The sequence below is a fragment of the Canis lupus genome, chromosome 25 (genome assembly GCF_048164855.1).
Source record: "Canis lupus baileyi chromosome 25, mCanLup2.hap1, whole genome shotgun sequence".
Classification (NCBI taxonomy): domain Eukaryota; kingdom Metazoa; phylum Chordata; class Mammalia; order Carnivora; family Canidae; genus Canis; species Canis lupus.
In genome coordinates this window covers 20112124-20129166 of record NC_132862.1, presented here as the reverse complement: position 1 = coordinate 20129166, position 17043 = coordinate 20112124, and the positions used below count along the sequence as shown (strand labels likewise).

Sequence of the window (17043 nt, the reverse complement as noted above, 5' to 3'; positions counted from 1 at the left end):
TATGTGGTTGCCTTTCCAGAAGAATCACAAATATGACACCAAAATCCTTGGTGAATAAGAATAATAATGAAAAAATTAATATAGATATTCTTAGAGGTGGGGTGAGAAAGAACAGCATACCATACAATGAACTGTGAAATTTTGACCATTGTCTTTAATGTCGCCTCTGCCAGAGTATGACATGGCAGTCCCGTGTCTTGATTTCACCTGTCCCCTTCTAATCTCCCCACTTCCCCAGTCTCTCTTCTCTTTCCCAGCTTCTTACCTCTTCTTCAATGGGTACTCCATACCCTAACATGACTCAATTAGTCTTTCCCTCTGATGTTTCCAGTAACTCCACACATTGCCTGGTCAGAACCAAAGTAATCGCATGGCCAGGCCCAAGAACTCCCTTGAAAGGTTAGAAAAGCAAGAAGCTGTGAAAGGTTTACTGCGATATATTCATGCCCATCACATTAGGAATCTACAGCCATCTTTCAGTGCACAGAGTGTAGGTATGTGAATACCTGGGTACCTGACATTGGGCATATATCTCAGGACCTTGGACTCAAGTATGTGGTGTCCTAGTATGTGCCAGCTGTTCTTCGGGGTGTCAGACATTCAGTAATGTCCCAAAAAGAATAGCACTGTCCCTTGGGGATACTCTCTTGGAGGTGGGGGTGGGAGTAAAAATTGTGAACAATGCTATAAGGTAAAAGAAGACCATGCAATGAAAGTGAATAATATGAAGGAAATCAACCTTTTTAGGAAGGGACACTGAAGCAGAGGGATGAGAAGGAGCCAGCCAGGAAAAGACACTCTGTTACCCAACAGATGGAACAGCATGCTGAAGGCCTGGAGGAAGGTAGGGCCTTGGTGAATTAGGGGAGCGGAAAGGACAAAGCAGGCTTTGGCTTAATAAGCAGGTGTGGGGAACAGACAGGGCTCTAGGTCACACTGAAATAGAATAAGCTCTTTAAAATTGGTGTTTAGATGTGAGTTTTAAAAATATGCATGATCCTGGGGCTGCTATGACAAAGTACTGCAAACTGTACGGCTCAAAACAACAAAAACTAATTTTGTCTCAGTTCTGTAGGCTAAAAAGTCTCAAATCAAGGTCTCGACAGGGCCATGTTTTCTCTGCACCTCTGGATAGAATCCTTCTATGCCAATTCCAGCCTCTGGTTGTGGCCTGTAATCCTTGGCATTCCTTAGCTTGCAGCTGTGATGCTCCAACTGCATTCATCCTCATATGGCGTTCTCTCTCATAATGACACCAGTTCTGTTGGACTAAGGGCCCATACTGCTCTAGTATGACTGCTCTAGTATTTTAACTGATTACATCTACAGTGACTCCATTTCCATAGAAGATTGTAGTCAGAGATACTGATGGTTCCATCTGCAGCATAGCTTTTTGGGGGATGTAGTTCAATCCATAACAACTGGTGAGGAAATAGCATATTCTACTGTGCAAGGAAGGAATTGACTTATTTTTCTTAGATACTTAACTATTACAAGCTGTCAGTGTCTTAAGTTCTAGCATATTTTGTGCTACCTTGAATATGGTAAATTACTACTCATGTGGATTTGTTGCAAGTAGAGTTGACACTTGAACAACAGGGGTTTGAACTGTCTGGGTCCACTTATACACAGATTTTTTTTTTTTACAGTACAACCCTGTAAATGTATATTCTTCCTTATTTTTTAATAGCCATTTCTTTTCTCTAGCCTACTGTACTATAAGAATATACTATATAATATGTATAACATATGGAATATATGTTAATTGACTGCTTACGTTATTGGTAAGGCTTCCAGTCAGCAGGAAGCTGTTAGTAGCTGAGTTTTTGGGGAGTCAAAAGTTAGAATACTTTTTTTTACTGTATGAAATTGGAGGAAGGTCAGTGCCATCAACCCCACATTATTGAAGGGTCAACTGTATATTATAATCATGACTGCCACTGGAATACAAACTAAATAGAAAGCTACCTCTTAACAGAAGCTTTCAGTCTAATTCAGGATGTTTTTGACTGTAAGAGAAAACTCAAAATTAACTGGCATAAACAATAAAAGGGATTCTTAGATAGAAGATAAATGAAAACTCTGAGCATGTGATGCACAATTGATTGAAGTGCAGTGAAGTGGAGGCAGGAAGATCAACGAGCAAGCTTTGAGGTGATACAAGAGGTTCTAAAGTCCTGAAACAGGAAGGTAGTAGAGTATATGGATGCTTTTTGGAGACATTACGAGGGAGGATCTCTAGCATTTGATGAGGGGTGACAGGAGAATCAATGGTTATTTCAAGATGTTTATTCTGAAAGATGAAAAGTACTGCAATGCTACTAACAGAGAAGAAGGGCTTGGGAGGAAAGCTGGTTTATGGGACAGAGAGAGAAGAAATAATGAGTTTCAGCCACTTTGACTTTAGAATAACAGTAGACTATCAACAGAGAGCTGGATAAATGTAGCTAGAGAGAAGAGTATCAGGTCAAGAAGTAAACCTCAGTGACACCCATGGTTACAGGAGAGGTTGAAAGAAACAAGGATGGTGCAGTGTCAAAGTCAATAAAGGGATTTCCAAGGGGAGTGATGTTAAGGAAGATGGAATTCATGATCTCTTATTTAAGTTTCAGGCCTAGAGATTAAGCATAAGGAAGATAATGAAACATGGAAGTAGGTTTAAAAAAATGGTCTATGTACAAAAGAAATGAAATCAAACATGACTGGTATTGTAAGAGCTGTTGGTTACCTCCACCATAAATATTCCCCAATTCTCTCTTGATATGTTAATTATCTATTGCTGTGTAACAAATTGCCAAAAACTTAATGATTTAAAGCAACACACGTTTATTATCCTACAGTTTCTGTGGATCAGAAGTCTGGGTATAACTTAATTGGGTCCTTTCTTTAGGGTCTCACAGAGCTGGTGTCAAGGTGTTATCTGGGCTACATTCATATCTGGAGACTTGACTGGGGAAGAGGCCACTTCTGAGGTCAATCAGGTTGTTAGCAAAATTTATTTCCTATGATTTTAGGACTGACATCCTGTCTTGTTACTGGTTCAACTCAGAGACTATCCTCAGCTCCTTGCATGTGGGTCTCCCAACATGGCCACTTATTTCTTCAAAGCTAGTTCAGGGGAGAGAGTCTCTAGAAAGAGTCTTAGCAAGACAGAATCATGTATGATGTAGTATAATCACAGAGCCAATATTCCATCACTTTCCATATTTTATTGGCTGGAAGCAAGTCACAGCCTTGCCCACACTGAAGGAGAAGGAATTACATAACAGTGTGAAAACCAGAAGGTGGGGATCTTTGGGGGTTACCTCAGATTCTTCCACAATTTTGTTTGAGATCTTCATGTGTCTAGTTCTAGGTCATGGTTGTTCTAAGCTAACTGTGATATTGTTTCCTGCTTTCCCAATCTCTCTTGCTATGAGAAGGGGTCATATAAATTGTGTATGACAATGACAACTAAGTACAAGTCTCTTTGGAGGGTTTGGGAAATCTTTTGTGCTCTCCTAACAAATGAAAAGGCACACAGTTGGCATCACTCTTGCCCCTTTTTAAGTCTCAAATGTATATGTGATAACTGGAACTATAGCAGCGCAGGACCAAGAGCAAGGGCCCAAGAGACTCATAGAAATTATAGCCTTAGGACTGATGAGCTGCTGAACTCACACTAGTAAAACCTATAGCTGGACTTCTTGGTATATCAGAATACCATTCAGTTTCATTTGTTTAAGCCACTGTAGCATGTTCTGTCTTACTTGCAGCCCAAAGCATTCTACAATTGGCCATGATTTTTCTGCCCTCAGTTCTGAGTAATTATGTGTCTGACTAACATAGACCATTTTGAGGATATCCACTGGGCCTAGGATCTCTGCTCTCTGAGCATCTTGGCATATGAAAATGACCAGCGTGGCTCTAGTCATACCTGCTTGAACCAGGAATGCACTCTTGACCAAAACTGGGCCAGTCTGATTCTCTTTTGCGTTTAAACTAAGAGACACAAGAATAGACTGTTGGGAGTTGAGTCACATTAATTCCAGGGCTTTGAAATAAAGGTCTGAACTTCTGCAACTTTTTTTGTTTGTTTGTTTGTTTGTTTGTTTTTTATAATAAATTTATTTTTTTATTGGTGTTCAATTTGCCAACATACAGAATAACACCCAGTGCTCATCCCGTCAAGTGCCCCCTCAGTGCCCGTCACCCATTCACCCCCATCCCCTGCCCTCCTCCCCTTCCCCCACCCCTAGTTCGTTTCCCAGAGTTAGGAGTCTTTATGTTCTGTCTCCCTTTCTGATATTTCCCACACATTTCTTCTCCCTTCCCTTCTATTCCCTTTCACTATTATTTATATTCCCCAAATGAATGAGAACATATAATGTTTGTCCTTCTCCGATTGACTTACTTCACTCAGCATAATACCCTCCAGTTCCATCCACGTTGAAGCAAATGGTGGGTATTTGTCATTTCTAATGGCTGAGGAATATTCCATCTGCAACTGAGTTCCTGGAAGTAAGTTCCAGCCCTTCCTAAGGCCTGACTGTTCAGTTTTTCATTGGATTCCATGAAAGACATTTGTATCCTCATTGTCATTTCTCTGCTTGGGCCAGATAGATTCTATATGTATAAGGAGTTTCAGCTGGGAAACGTGGTATACTGAGCCCTTCACAATTTGATGTTTGCCTCTTTCTTGAACCACATTTCCTTCACTCATTCTCAGTTCCAGCATTATCTTCTCAGCAAATTCTTCCTTGAATCCAACAGGGAAGAGAGTTGGTATCTCTCTGTGACACCTATATCACTTACTATTATCTGACTTAGAAAGTAGAGATTGTGTCTCTTTCATTTTTGTGTTTCCAGAATATAGCACAGTCTTGCACTTAATACATACTCAGTACTATTTCCTGGGATGAATAAAGACAGAGATAGGAGTTTCTGACGAATGTAACAGAACAAACATAACCACAAGAGAGCTGAAGTACATGGGATTCTTTGCTCCTGAAAGGCATATCTTATTCAGTTTAGCACAGTATTAGATACATAGTAGGCATTTAATAAAAGTTTGAAGAACTGAACTGCACTGTGCTTTGTATTTTAGAGACTGCTGAGTGTCCCTAGGGGGCTGGAGCATGAGAGCTGTGCAGCAGTGATTGTGTAGGTGGTGGATGAGGGGCATAGTGGAGATGAGATGAAAAATGTAGACTAGGGCCATACTATGGAAGGCTTTGCACACAAGGCTAGGGTTCTTGCATTTATTTTATTTTATTTTTTAAAATATTTCATTCATTTATTCATGAGAGACACACACAGAGAGGCAGAGACACAGGCAGAGGGAGAAGAAGGCTCCCCACAAGGAGCCCGATGCAGGACTTGATCTCCGGACCCAGGATCACGCCCTGAGTGGAAGGCAGACACTCAACCTCTGAGCCACCCAGGTGTCCCTTGCATTTATTTTATATGCAAAAAGGAAATACGAAAGAATTTCAATCACAGATGTAATTGGAGCAAGGGATAGGCAGACTAAATATTAGCTTCTAAATACTTCAGAAAACACATGACAAGTGACTGAACTAGGCTGGCAGCAGTAGAAATAGAAAAGAGCACTGGCTGTCAAGAGCTTATTGTGAAATTTTCAAAAATTTTATGAACCAGATGTTAAACTTTTAGTAGTTTTAAATTGACTATAGTGGGAAGATTTGCATCATAGAAATTGGCAAACCCTACAAATTAGGGCTTAAAAAAAATCTCATTTCTTTTCGAAGTCATTTTACCAGCACATCATTGAGAAAGACTTCAGAGAGATGTTTGGGTAGACTTGACAGGCCTTGATAATTAGTTAAGGTACCTGTCGGGTTGAAAAGTTGTTAAAGATCATTTTGACATTCTTATCTGAAGTTGTGACTCTGGGTGACTGGGAGGATAAGGATGTTGTTAGCAATAGTGGGGATGACAAAGGGAGACCAAATTTTGGGGGAAAGATGATGAATGTGATTCGCTGCATGTACCTGGGACATAACAAAACAGATGTGGCTCATCCAAAAAAAAGAAATGGAAGTCTGTATTCAGTGCTCAGATCTGTCAGACCTGGAGTGTAGACTTGGAACCAGTTGCATAGAAATGCTGAGTATCAGAATGAGAGAATACTGGGGACACCCTACATTTAATTAATTAAGGGGCAGGCAGGAGAAGAGGGCATTGAAGGGGATCGAGAAGTCAAGGTCCTTCTGCCCACAGAACAGAGGCACATCCTCCTTTTTAAATCTTCGTTCTAGAGTTTCTGCTGGACATTTGCTTGGTCTTTTGTTCTCCTTTGGATCCTAAGTTCTGTAGAAATTGCCTGTACCAGTGGCCTCAACTCTATTAGACTCAGCACTTCTAATTGCACTGTATTTTGTAATATTGCCTTTACTACTCTGAGATGCAGTTTATAAAGAATATAGCCCCCCACAGACTTCATTAAAAATCAATATGATGCCCTATTGGTAAGAGAAAGAGGAAAGGAAAATTATTTATAATTAACGTTTATCGGGATCCCTGGGTGGCGCAGCGGTTTGGCGCCTGCCTTTGGCCCAGGGCGCGATCCTGGAGACCCGGGATCGAATCCCACATCAGGCTCCCGGTGCATGGAGCCTGCTTCTCCCTCTGCCTGTGTCTCTGCCTCTCTCTCTCTCTCTGTAACTATCATAAATAAATAAAAATTAAAAAAAAAATTAAAAAAAAAATTAACGTTTATCAATATGTAAGTGTTGGGGCACAACTCCACTAAAAGAGACAGTGAAGCAGTCAGAAAATTCTACCTACTAACAATCACTACCCATGAGGCAGCTGCAAATGCAGATTGTTAAAGGGTGTGGTACCAGTGACCCAGAAACCTGTGATGGCCTTTGTAGTGGGGACATTAATTTCCATAACCATAAGTAACTCTGGGCAAAATTTTGATTGGAGAGAAAGGACAGTCTTCTCTTGATTTACACAGTAGATGTATTCCTGAAAAGTTCATTGTATAACTGAATTATTATGCAAAAAGTAGTGATGCCTACCTGTAAAATAAATTTAGATTCTAGGTAAGAAAATTATACACAGGATTTTCCCCTGCGAATGTCTTTGGATCGCAGAAAGGTTTCATAGGATGCTGGACAATTAGTTGTATAAGACTGTTCCATTTATTGCGAAATATCTAGTGTTGGAACTAGTATGCACTAAGCGTAGGGATGAGAGTGACTTAAACACCCTGCCAGTTTCCAAAATGTCCTCTGTGGGGCAATACTGTCTCCGTCGACAGTCCTTGGTCCAGCTCAGCAGTTTTGGTGATAAAAAGGTGGAGATAAGGTCGCACTAACTATGGTGTGTAGACACCTCCCATTTCTGGGGAATTTGGAGCAGATGGGATCTGAGAATCAGCCTGGCAAGAGGATAGACAAAGGCTCGTTAGTTGGAAGGTGGGTTGCTCCTTCAAAAGTGAAGAGCTTTTGGTAGAGACCTTGAGGACTTGAGTTTAAAAACAGTCTTACAAAGAAAATCATAACAATGCAAGCTTAATGTAAACGCCATCTCTTCTCCCTCACAGAGTCCAGAAGACAGCAAAAGCTTTTACTGCAGATGTCTCTCATCCTCTTATTTTCTTCTCCTTCCTTTAACAAGATTTGAGAACATCAAAAAAAAAAAAAAAAAAAACAACCCTATATTAACACTAATTCCTGTCATTAACTTTTTAAGATGTACATCAAATGGGTTCCAGAGAGATGTTATCTCAACAAGGATTTGAGACCCCCCACCACCCTCCCCAGGCTTCTGGCCCTACTGTAAAGGAAGGGCTGGAAAGAGTTGCACAATCCCCTTACACTTCACCCCCTTATCACTCACCCTTACTACCCATGAATTTTCTTGTGTCTGCTGCAGTTCAGAGCTGTCAGCCCCAACTCAGCAGCAGCTTGGGAGAGAGGGCAGTGGGAGCTGGGTGACAGCAGCTGTAACCTCTTGCAAATCACCTCCTTCTTGGAGTCTTAATTTCACAAGCACATACTTCCACGGCTACTAAAAACACACATTGCTTCTTGGCATCTAAAGAATGCGTTTTAGTACTCCTTGGTTTTAACTAAGTATCTCAAATATTAAAGCAGTTTGCTGATGTTGCTGATGAGACAGTGCCCACGTGCTTGAGGAGCTCCACAGTTTCCACGCTTATAGTTCACATTTCCCACATTTCCAAATTCAAGCATTCGAGAACAAGCAGGAGATGTTCGCCGGAACAAATGCTATTCATGATATGTGACCATTTATGAATAGTTCCTGCTTCATTTAGTTATGGGTTAATCTGAAAGGGGAGACGATGGAATAACATTGGATAGGTATCTTTGAGAGGTAAATTGCTGACGTGTACTATTTTGTCCATAGAATCAGCTGTTTGAGAAAAATAATTCTTGTTTTCTATTATTAGTGTTATTCTTTCCTTTGCATTGGGACAAGGAAATTTACTTTATCCCCAAGACCAAAAAAAAAAAAAAAAAGTCCTACCTCTACTCCTTACTACTCACTATAGGTAAGTGTGATTCGTCTTAATGTACTAAGCACATTTCATCAGTGGCCCCACTTGACTGCCAAATTGGCACTCCATTGTCACTTGTCAACTTCTTCTGTCCTTGCAACCCTGTGTCCTTGCAATCTTGCATCACTCCTAATACCTAACTCCTTAATCGTGTGATCATCTTCCTCATTGGATGTGTTGCCAAGGGTAGCCCTTCTCAAACATTAATGTGCATCTAATTCACCCGAGCATCTTGTTAGAATGCAGATTCTGAGTCAGTAGTTTGAGATGGAACTTGGATTCTGCTTTTCTAATAAGATCCCAGTTGATACAGATGCTGCAGGTCACAGACCCATGCTCTCAAGTAGAAGGGAATAGTGGAGGAATGATAGATGGGGCTAAAAGGGAAGAATTACCTTTCAGAGAGCCACAAATTACCTGGGAAAGTAAGATACTTTCCAGTAAGATAAGAGGTGAGAAGAGGTGTGTATATATGATGAAGTATTTATGTGTATGAATGTATAAGATATGAATATATAAACTACCTCTTTAAAAATAGCATCATTCAATAAATGTTTGGCAAAAAAAAACATTTAAAAAGGAGGTATGAAACTATTTAGGGATGTTTTATAGATAAGCTTTAATACTTGCTATGTCATAGCTTAAAATGAGTTAAGATCTCTAAAATGCTTATTGTAGTACCTGGCATATTTTAAGCCAAGTGTCAGCATTACTCATGTTTATTACTATCTTTCTTATAGTTTTATGCTGGTTCTAGAATTCAAAGGTCTAGAAATTAGAAAGGAAAGGAGTTTCTTGAAGAAAGACATTTTTCATGATGGATAAAGGACAGTCACGGAGATAGTCACAGAGAAACAGAATGAAAAAAAAAGCCACCTGTGTCTTCTTTAAAGCAGCCTTCTGCCACAGAGTGACCACCTAAGACTGAGGAGGGACTGGGAAGTAAGATCTTTCTGGAGTTGGCAGGATGTGGATTAGCCTCAGCATGAGAAGCAGCAGTGACTTCTAACCTCAGTCACATTTACAGTCTGAGACCTTTTTGACAAGGCAAACTCCACATTGAAAAAAAGGGAGGCCAAATTGGTTAGAGTTTCCCTCTTAAAAATCGAAAAAGTAAAGCCAAGATTAGATTTAGCAATAATTGCATTTTAGTGAGGAAGACTCCAAATTACAGCAATTTGAAAAAAAAATGGTTTCTCTTTGTTCAAAATCGGATTTGCTTTTATGCCTGCTTAAGAAAGATTTTTTGTATAAGATAGCATAATTAAGTGGGAGTTGGTGTTATAAATGAGACTTTAAAAATTCCATATAGTTTTATTTTTCTCATACCCCTTTTAAATCATGAAATCTCGTTTTCCAGGGCAGCTCATAGTCTTTAATTAAAGCTGGTATAACGGACTTTATAAACTTCAATGTTTATCAGTTCCTAGGGAAAGCTTACCAGTTATTCAGCAAAACCATTTGTATACAAAGCACTACCATCCACCTAGTGGCAAAAATCTGGATTGCAAGCATTTTGCTGACGTTGAGAGGCTCCAAACCGCTTTTGACGGGTTAGCCAGACGAATCCCAGCCTATGTAACCACAGGAGCCATGTGTGGTCACCTGAGGTTCTATCATTCCTCTGTGAGGTCAGTGGATCCAAAGCAATGTGGGCTACTCACGCACTGCCCTTGAGACTAGAGTTAATACACCTCCTGGAAAAGTATGCTGCTTATTCCCTTAAGAATTCACTAATATGTGTTAGACCTCTCTGTGTACGGGAGAAAAATAGATAATACTCTAATTGCCATGGTTGTGCTCAAAATTATGTAGTGCTTTCCCAAATTTGTGAGTAGAACGGAAGAAATGAAAGAAGTATTTAAAAACTATTACTATTGATAGAGCTTATCGAAATCACACCGACTGATCATGGTAAAAATTAGGAGTAGGAGGCCCGCAGGATGTTTTATACCATTTAAATTCTTTTCTTGTTGCTTCTTATTGGGAGGCAGTGTAATATGATAGAAAGAGCACTGGCAATACGTCAACTCGGTTGGAGGGCTTTGGCAAGCTCTCTGAGCCTCAGTTTCTTCATTTTTGAAATGGGATAATGATACAGGACATCTACAGGTAGGAGATTAAAATATGTAAAGCAATTAGTACAATGTGATCACAGAGCCTCATTTAGGGAGCAGTGGCAAAGGTTGTAAATTTTTACTTAGTTTTTGTATGTTTGTGAGGAGTTCAGCCCCTCCAGGAGCACTATCCCGGACACCACTTAGGTTCATGAGCTCAGCATTGAGTCAGAGGAAAGGAGGTCGCTTTCTGATTCACGGTGCCACTTCCTGAGGTTCCTTAGTCATCTGAATTGGTCCAGACGAGCCTGCCCCTACTGAGCAATGTTCGTGTTCTGTTTTGAGTCAAGTTACATTATTTACTGATAGTCTTGCCTAGATGTAAATGGTGTTTGTGTATTGGTGCATGATGTGGCCAAGGTAACACATATGTTCTTCCGAAGCTGGCTTTTATTTTTTGGAGAAAGTTATGAATAGCCGCAGAGAACTGGAAGTGGTCTTTGAGCTTGGAGGAACAGCGGAAGTTGGTGATAGGTGGAGCAGTGGCTGACTAACTTGCAGAGTAACCTCTGGGGAGGTGTCCATCGCCTCTGGGTTTGCCACCTGTACAGTAAAAGCCGTGATGCCAGGGTTGCTACCCTGCCACTGGGGAGGGGTGACCTCCACAGTGGTTTCTGAGCACTTTTATTAAACGTCGGCATTTCAGTAACGATTGCCACATTCAGGGCTGTCAACACTCGATGATTGTGGTGGTGAATAACTTAAGTTATGTGAATATTGATTTATGATTTGAATGAAAAGAATGCATATCCGCAAGACTTATAACTAAAAGTGTCTTGGTCTAAAAAAAATGGTGCACAACGCTGTCCTTCTTATTAACACGGTACATGCTCAAGGCAGAATGTTTGGTGTATGCATTGGGTAATAAGGAGAGTCGCCCACAGTTAGGGCATATATCCTAGAGCACCCAGGACAGTCCTGGCCCCATTAGCACCTCCTTCACTCTCAAAAGTGTTCCTTTTGGACAACAGTTGAGGTGGCCCCTCTATCCTTTCCCTTCTTCCCAGAGGTAACTACACGTATATGCCAGTCAATGTCTACAGCTTCCCTTTTCCAACAAAATGGCATAGAGTGATGAAGAGTCTCTGTGCTGGGGAGCCCAATAAACCAGTTCCAGATTTTGCTTGGGCCACTTACAGCCCTGTGAGTTTAAGCAAAGACTTAAAAAAAATGAATTATAGTTACTTAAAATACATCAAATTTTAAATGTAAAATATGGTATATCATTTCTAAGAGTATGAAAGAGTACATGATACCTTCTATTGCATCTCTACCTTTCACCCCAGAGGTAGTCCTCTTGATTGGACTGGTTACTTCACCTTTTTTGCCCCTGAGTCTCTCATCTGTAAAACAGGCATTATAAGCTCGTCTCACATATACTCATCTATATAGACCTATGTACATAGGAAACTACCTTGATATGGACCTATATAGACCCATGTATACATCTATATAGACCTATGTGCATAGGTCCTATTGTATAGTAAATGCTAACAAGTGGTTATTAATACTATGATTCCTGGCCTGCTCTTTTGTAGTCTGCTTATTTTCACTTAGCAAGTATACAGAATGGTTTCTTAACCTCATTTGTAATAAACAAATCCCCCAGTAAATATGGAAATGTGAGTTTTCTGAGGGGCCTCTATTCAAATGTTGTTCTTAAACAAATATTACCAGGCTCAATAAGCATAGAAATGGAACCATCATCTCCCTGCTAGAAGCTGGTCCTTCCAGGTGGGGTTTGGGGCAGTCTGGGTGTGTGGGAGGCAGTGGGCTGGAACATTTACACTGCTGTTTGTGGTGTACCTGTTCAGTCATAAACAGAGAGCTTTAGTTTCCATCTGGCTCCTCTTACTGGCACTAAATTCACATTAAAAAGAAAGAGAGAAAGAAAGTAATGAAAAAGAAAGACCTCTAAACTGCTCCATGGATAGGATCAAAAACGAATTTGGTCCCAAAATCCTAGGTTCTAATGTGGTCAGGATGGGGCAGGAGATGAAGTTTTTCTAAAATAAAAGAACCCAAGGAGATGCATTTTGACCGGGAAGATTTGTTCTTGTAGATTCTCAGTGACGAGTGCTACTCACTCTGTAGTCAAAACATCCCTCTGAAACTGGGGATTGCTGACAAGAATGTCCTCCCTTTCCTGTTGCTTTATTTAGTTACAGTCAGTTACAGCTTGTTTTGTCACATCAGGCACTAGGGAGATGCCTCAGTTATCCTCAACAGAATGGAAACTTTGGTTCAGAGGATTTACTCTTTTTAGGCTCTTCCAGCCCCCTGTCTCTCCTCTCCCAGGCTCCACCCTGACTGTCTGTCACATTGGGTTTGAAAATCCTTTCCTGAGGTTGGGGATCCAGAGTTTAAGCTTTGGCAATTAGAACACCCACCTCCTGCTTTCACTTACTCCTACATCTTCGTGGGCTCTTTTAAGTGGATTAAAATCCAGTCTCCCCTCTACTCCCAGATGGGGAGCATGCAAAATAATAAACACTAGCATGTTTTCCAGTTGTAGAGTTCATCTGACACCAAATGTCTATCAATAGGAGTTTATTCATTAGACATTTGGCACATCAGTAAGAGCAAAGGACTTGAAGACTAATGGGGTGTGGGCCTGTGCTCTTTTCTTCAGAGGTGGCACCTTACCTCTAGATGTTCATAACTCTAGATGTTCATGACTCATGTCCTTTATGGACATAGATGACATGTAGCAAATGGGTCTTAATGATTATGTTCCATGTCTTTTAGTAAAATGCATCTTTAGGTAATACATCTTTATGACCACAGAGACATTTGTGTTTGATCCTGTTAATGCAACACTTTGAAGAAGTTCTTCTGTATTGGTTATCTATATTTGTTATCTATTACTGCATAACAAATTACTGCAAAGCTTAGCAACTTAAAACAACAAACATTTTTTATTCATACACTTTATGAGATTCAGGAATCCAGGAGCAACTTAGCTGGGCAATATTGACTCAGAACCTCTTGTGAGGTTTCCTTCAAGATGTCGGCTAGAGCTCCAGCTGTCTAAAAACTTGACTGGGTTGAAGGATCCATTTCTAGGCTTTGTCACAGGACTGTTGTTTGGAGGCTTCAGATTTTCACCACATGGGCTTTTCCATGGTGCTGCTCACAACATGGCAGTTGGCTTTCCCCAGAGTGAGTGATCCAGAGAGACAGAACAAGACAGAGGCCACAGTGTCCTTTATAACCTAATCTTAGTAGTGATATAATACCACATCTATAGTCTACTGGTCACACAGACACATTCTGGTACAAGATAGAAGATTATTATCCTTGGGCAAGAATGATACAGTGCCATCTTGGAGTCTGGTTACCACAGTCCATCCTCTGGGTCCTAATGATTAAATCCTTTCCACATGCAAAATGTGCTCATCCTGCTCTTAAAGTCCCTCAAAGTCTCATCCTATCAAAGCATTAGCTCGAAGTCTAGAGTCTTGTCATCTAAATCAGGTCTAGGTGCAAATGAAACCTGCCAAGTGTAGCTTCCTATGCACAGTTCCTTGAGTTCTGTTCTTCTGTCTTTGAAGACCTGTGAACTATCTGCTCCACACTTTCAACATGCAATGTTTAGACAGGCGTAGGATAACCACTGTAGATATTTCTACTAAAAAATGGGGAAAGTGAGAGGCACATAGGAGTCTCTAGCAGTTCTGAAATCCAGCTGGCAAAGGTGGAGGTTCCTTGGTTAGGATTCAGTCCTACTCCTGTCGAGGAGTTACTCTACATTACTCTTGGCTCTGTCTTCTGGACTCTTGGTTTTATACCTTCAATCCTCCTTTTTTTCATGAGAATTAGCATATGTTTGCTCCTGAGTGTTTTTCTCAACTGCTTCTTGTTAGTAGAGATTTTGGGGCCTGATGACCTCTTTTCCCTTTGTCCTCTTCTCTATGTTCTCTTTTCAGTTAAGGCTGAAATCATTCTTTATTTTTTTTTAAGATTTTATTTATTTATTCCTGAGAGACACCCAGAGGCAGAGACATAGGCAGAGGGAGAAGCAGGCTCCCTATGGGGAGGACCCAATCCCAGGACCCCAGGATCACAACTTGAGCCAAAGGCAGATGCTCAACCACTGAGCCACCCAGGTGCCCTGAAATTATTCTTTAAAAAAGTTTGTGGGCCTTTTGTGAATGCTGTTGTAATTTACTTCATTAAATAAAAACCCATAAATCTCTCTGAGAGACACTCTTCATTGCTTTAAGCTTCTAGTGAGGGACAATCTTAAAAGTCCTAAACATCTTAAAAGTCCTGTGATCAATATCCCATGAATCTATGAGTGATACTCTTAAAATCTTTATGGAGCCTTTAGTCTGAATGACCAGTACTCTGGGGCACAATGTTTTCCTGGAAGTGTTCTGCATTTCATCTTGGCTCGAAAGCTCTTTTTCAAATTTACTATTGTTTGTCATCTGGAAGGCCTGAGGATGTTGAAATTCATTATTTTTAATGGTTTCCCAGTGTGTTCAGCTTTATATTCTTTCATATAACAGACTTACCTCCTATAAGCAGCAAGAAGAAGCCAGGTACCACTTTGATACTCTGGGGCTGTCATCAGCTGGATCACCCTTTGCATTGTGTATGTTTGTTTGCCCCTTCCCATGTAGCTGCAGGTAACAGTGTTGCTAAACTTCCTGTTACTACCTAATCCTTACAGTTGTTCCAGTTTCCACCCACTGCTCTGTTCCACAGCCATTCCCACATTTTAGATTTTGATTAAATCTAAATTTAGATTTAGATTAAATTTAGATCTAAATCTAAATTTAAATTTTGATTAAAATATCTGGTAACCATCAGTTTGTTCTCTACAGCTAAGAGTCCGTTTGTTGGTTTACCTTTCTCTCCCCCCCCCCTTTGCTCATTTGATTATTTATTAAATTCTGTATAACAGTGAAATTATATGGTATTTGTCTTTCTCCAACTTATATACTTATCATTATACTCTAGTTCCATCCATGTCATTGCAAATGGCAAGATTTCATTCTTTTTTATGGCTGGGAAATATTCATTGCATATATATAAATATACCACATCTTTATCTATTTATCAGTAAATGGACAATTGGGCTATTTTCATAATCTGGCTATTGTAGATAATGCAGCTATCAACATTGGGGTGGATGTGTCCCTTTGAATTAGTATTTTTGTATTTTTGGACTCCCGTATTCTTTTACAAAGCTGCATAGAATGGCATAACCACTATGTAAAGGAATTTGGCAATCTTTAATAGAACTAACTATGCATTTGTCCTTTGACATAGAACATCTCATGTCTATGAATTCACCATGAAGATACAGTTTTAATAATATAAAAATATATGCACAATTGTAGAACATTGAAAATATGTAAATATCCAAATGTAAAAAATTAATTGGTAAGCTATCACATACACAGAATAGAATACCACACAACAAAATATTAACAACAGTTATTTATTTTTTATTTTTTTAAATTTATTTTTTATTGTTGTTCAATTTACCAACATACAGAATAACACCCAGTGCCTGTCACCCATTCACTCTCACCCCCCGCCCTCCTCCCCTTCTACCACCCCTAGTTCGTTTCCCAGAGTTAGCAGTCTTTACGTTCTGTCTCCCTTTCTGATATTTCCCACACATTTCTTCTCCCTTCCCTTATATTCCCTTTCACTATTATTTATATTCCCCACATGAATGAGAACATATAATGTTTGTCCTTCTCCGATTGACTTACTTCACTCAGCATAATACCCTCCAGTTCCATCCACATTGAAGCAAATGGTGGGTATTTGTCATTTCTAATAGCTGAGTAATATTCCGTAACAACAGTTATTTAGATGAACATGTTCATTCCCAATTCCCAACACATTTGGGAAATGAAGACACAGGGCTCGTGACTTGCTCAAGGTCACACAGCCAGGTTGTGGAAGAATCGTGACTCAAACCGCAGAATAATCAACTCCACAGTGCCTCTTTTCATGGTACCTGCTCCCTCTGGAAGAAAAAAGGCAAACAATTTATAAACAGTGTGGAATTGCTGAAGTCTTGAGAAGAGCATCAAATTACACAATTCTCGGTGGTACCATTTAAAAGTTGTATTCCATTGTTTTGATTTTTCAGTGCAGAGGCCCTGGTCTCTGGCCCATTTTATAAACAAAGAAATTCTGATTTCTCAGGATCACACAGCTAAGGATTAGTAGAGTCAGAATTTAAGCAAGGTTCAACTGACTTAAAAATAATTCATCTTCCAAGTGTCGAACCAAGCACCTCACACCTTATTCATTCACCTTTGAATGAATGTAAGAGGCATTATGTTTCCTAAGGAGGGACAAAATGAGACTCCATATATAACCTTAAATTCTTTATCCTTGGGGCTCCTCATCTCTAAAAAAGGG

The 17043-nt window shown here is 40.0% G+C and overlaps 1 protein-coding gene across 1 annotated transcript in view; it reads left to right on the top strand.

The window, feature by feature from the left end:
* KLHL42 (kelch like family member 42) overlaps nt 1-4062 on the top strand; it is a 34352-nt gene extending 30290 nt beyond the window's left edge. Inside the window, exon 5 of the transcript XR_012017563.1 lies at nt 748-4062. The gene's annotated coding sequence lies outside the window, so the exon portion shown is untranslated. The remainder of the gene's footprint in view (nt 1-747) is intronic.
* The last annotated feature ends 12981 nt before the right edge of the window (nt 4063-17043 follow it).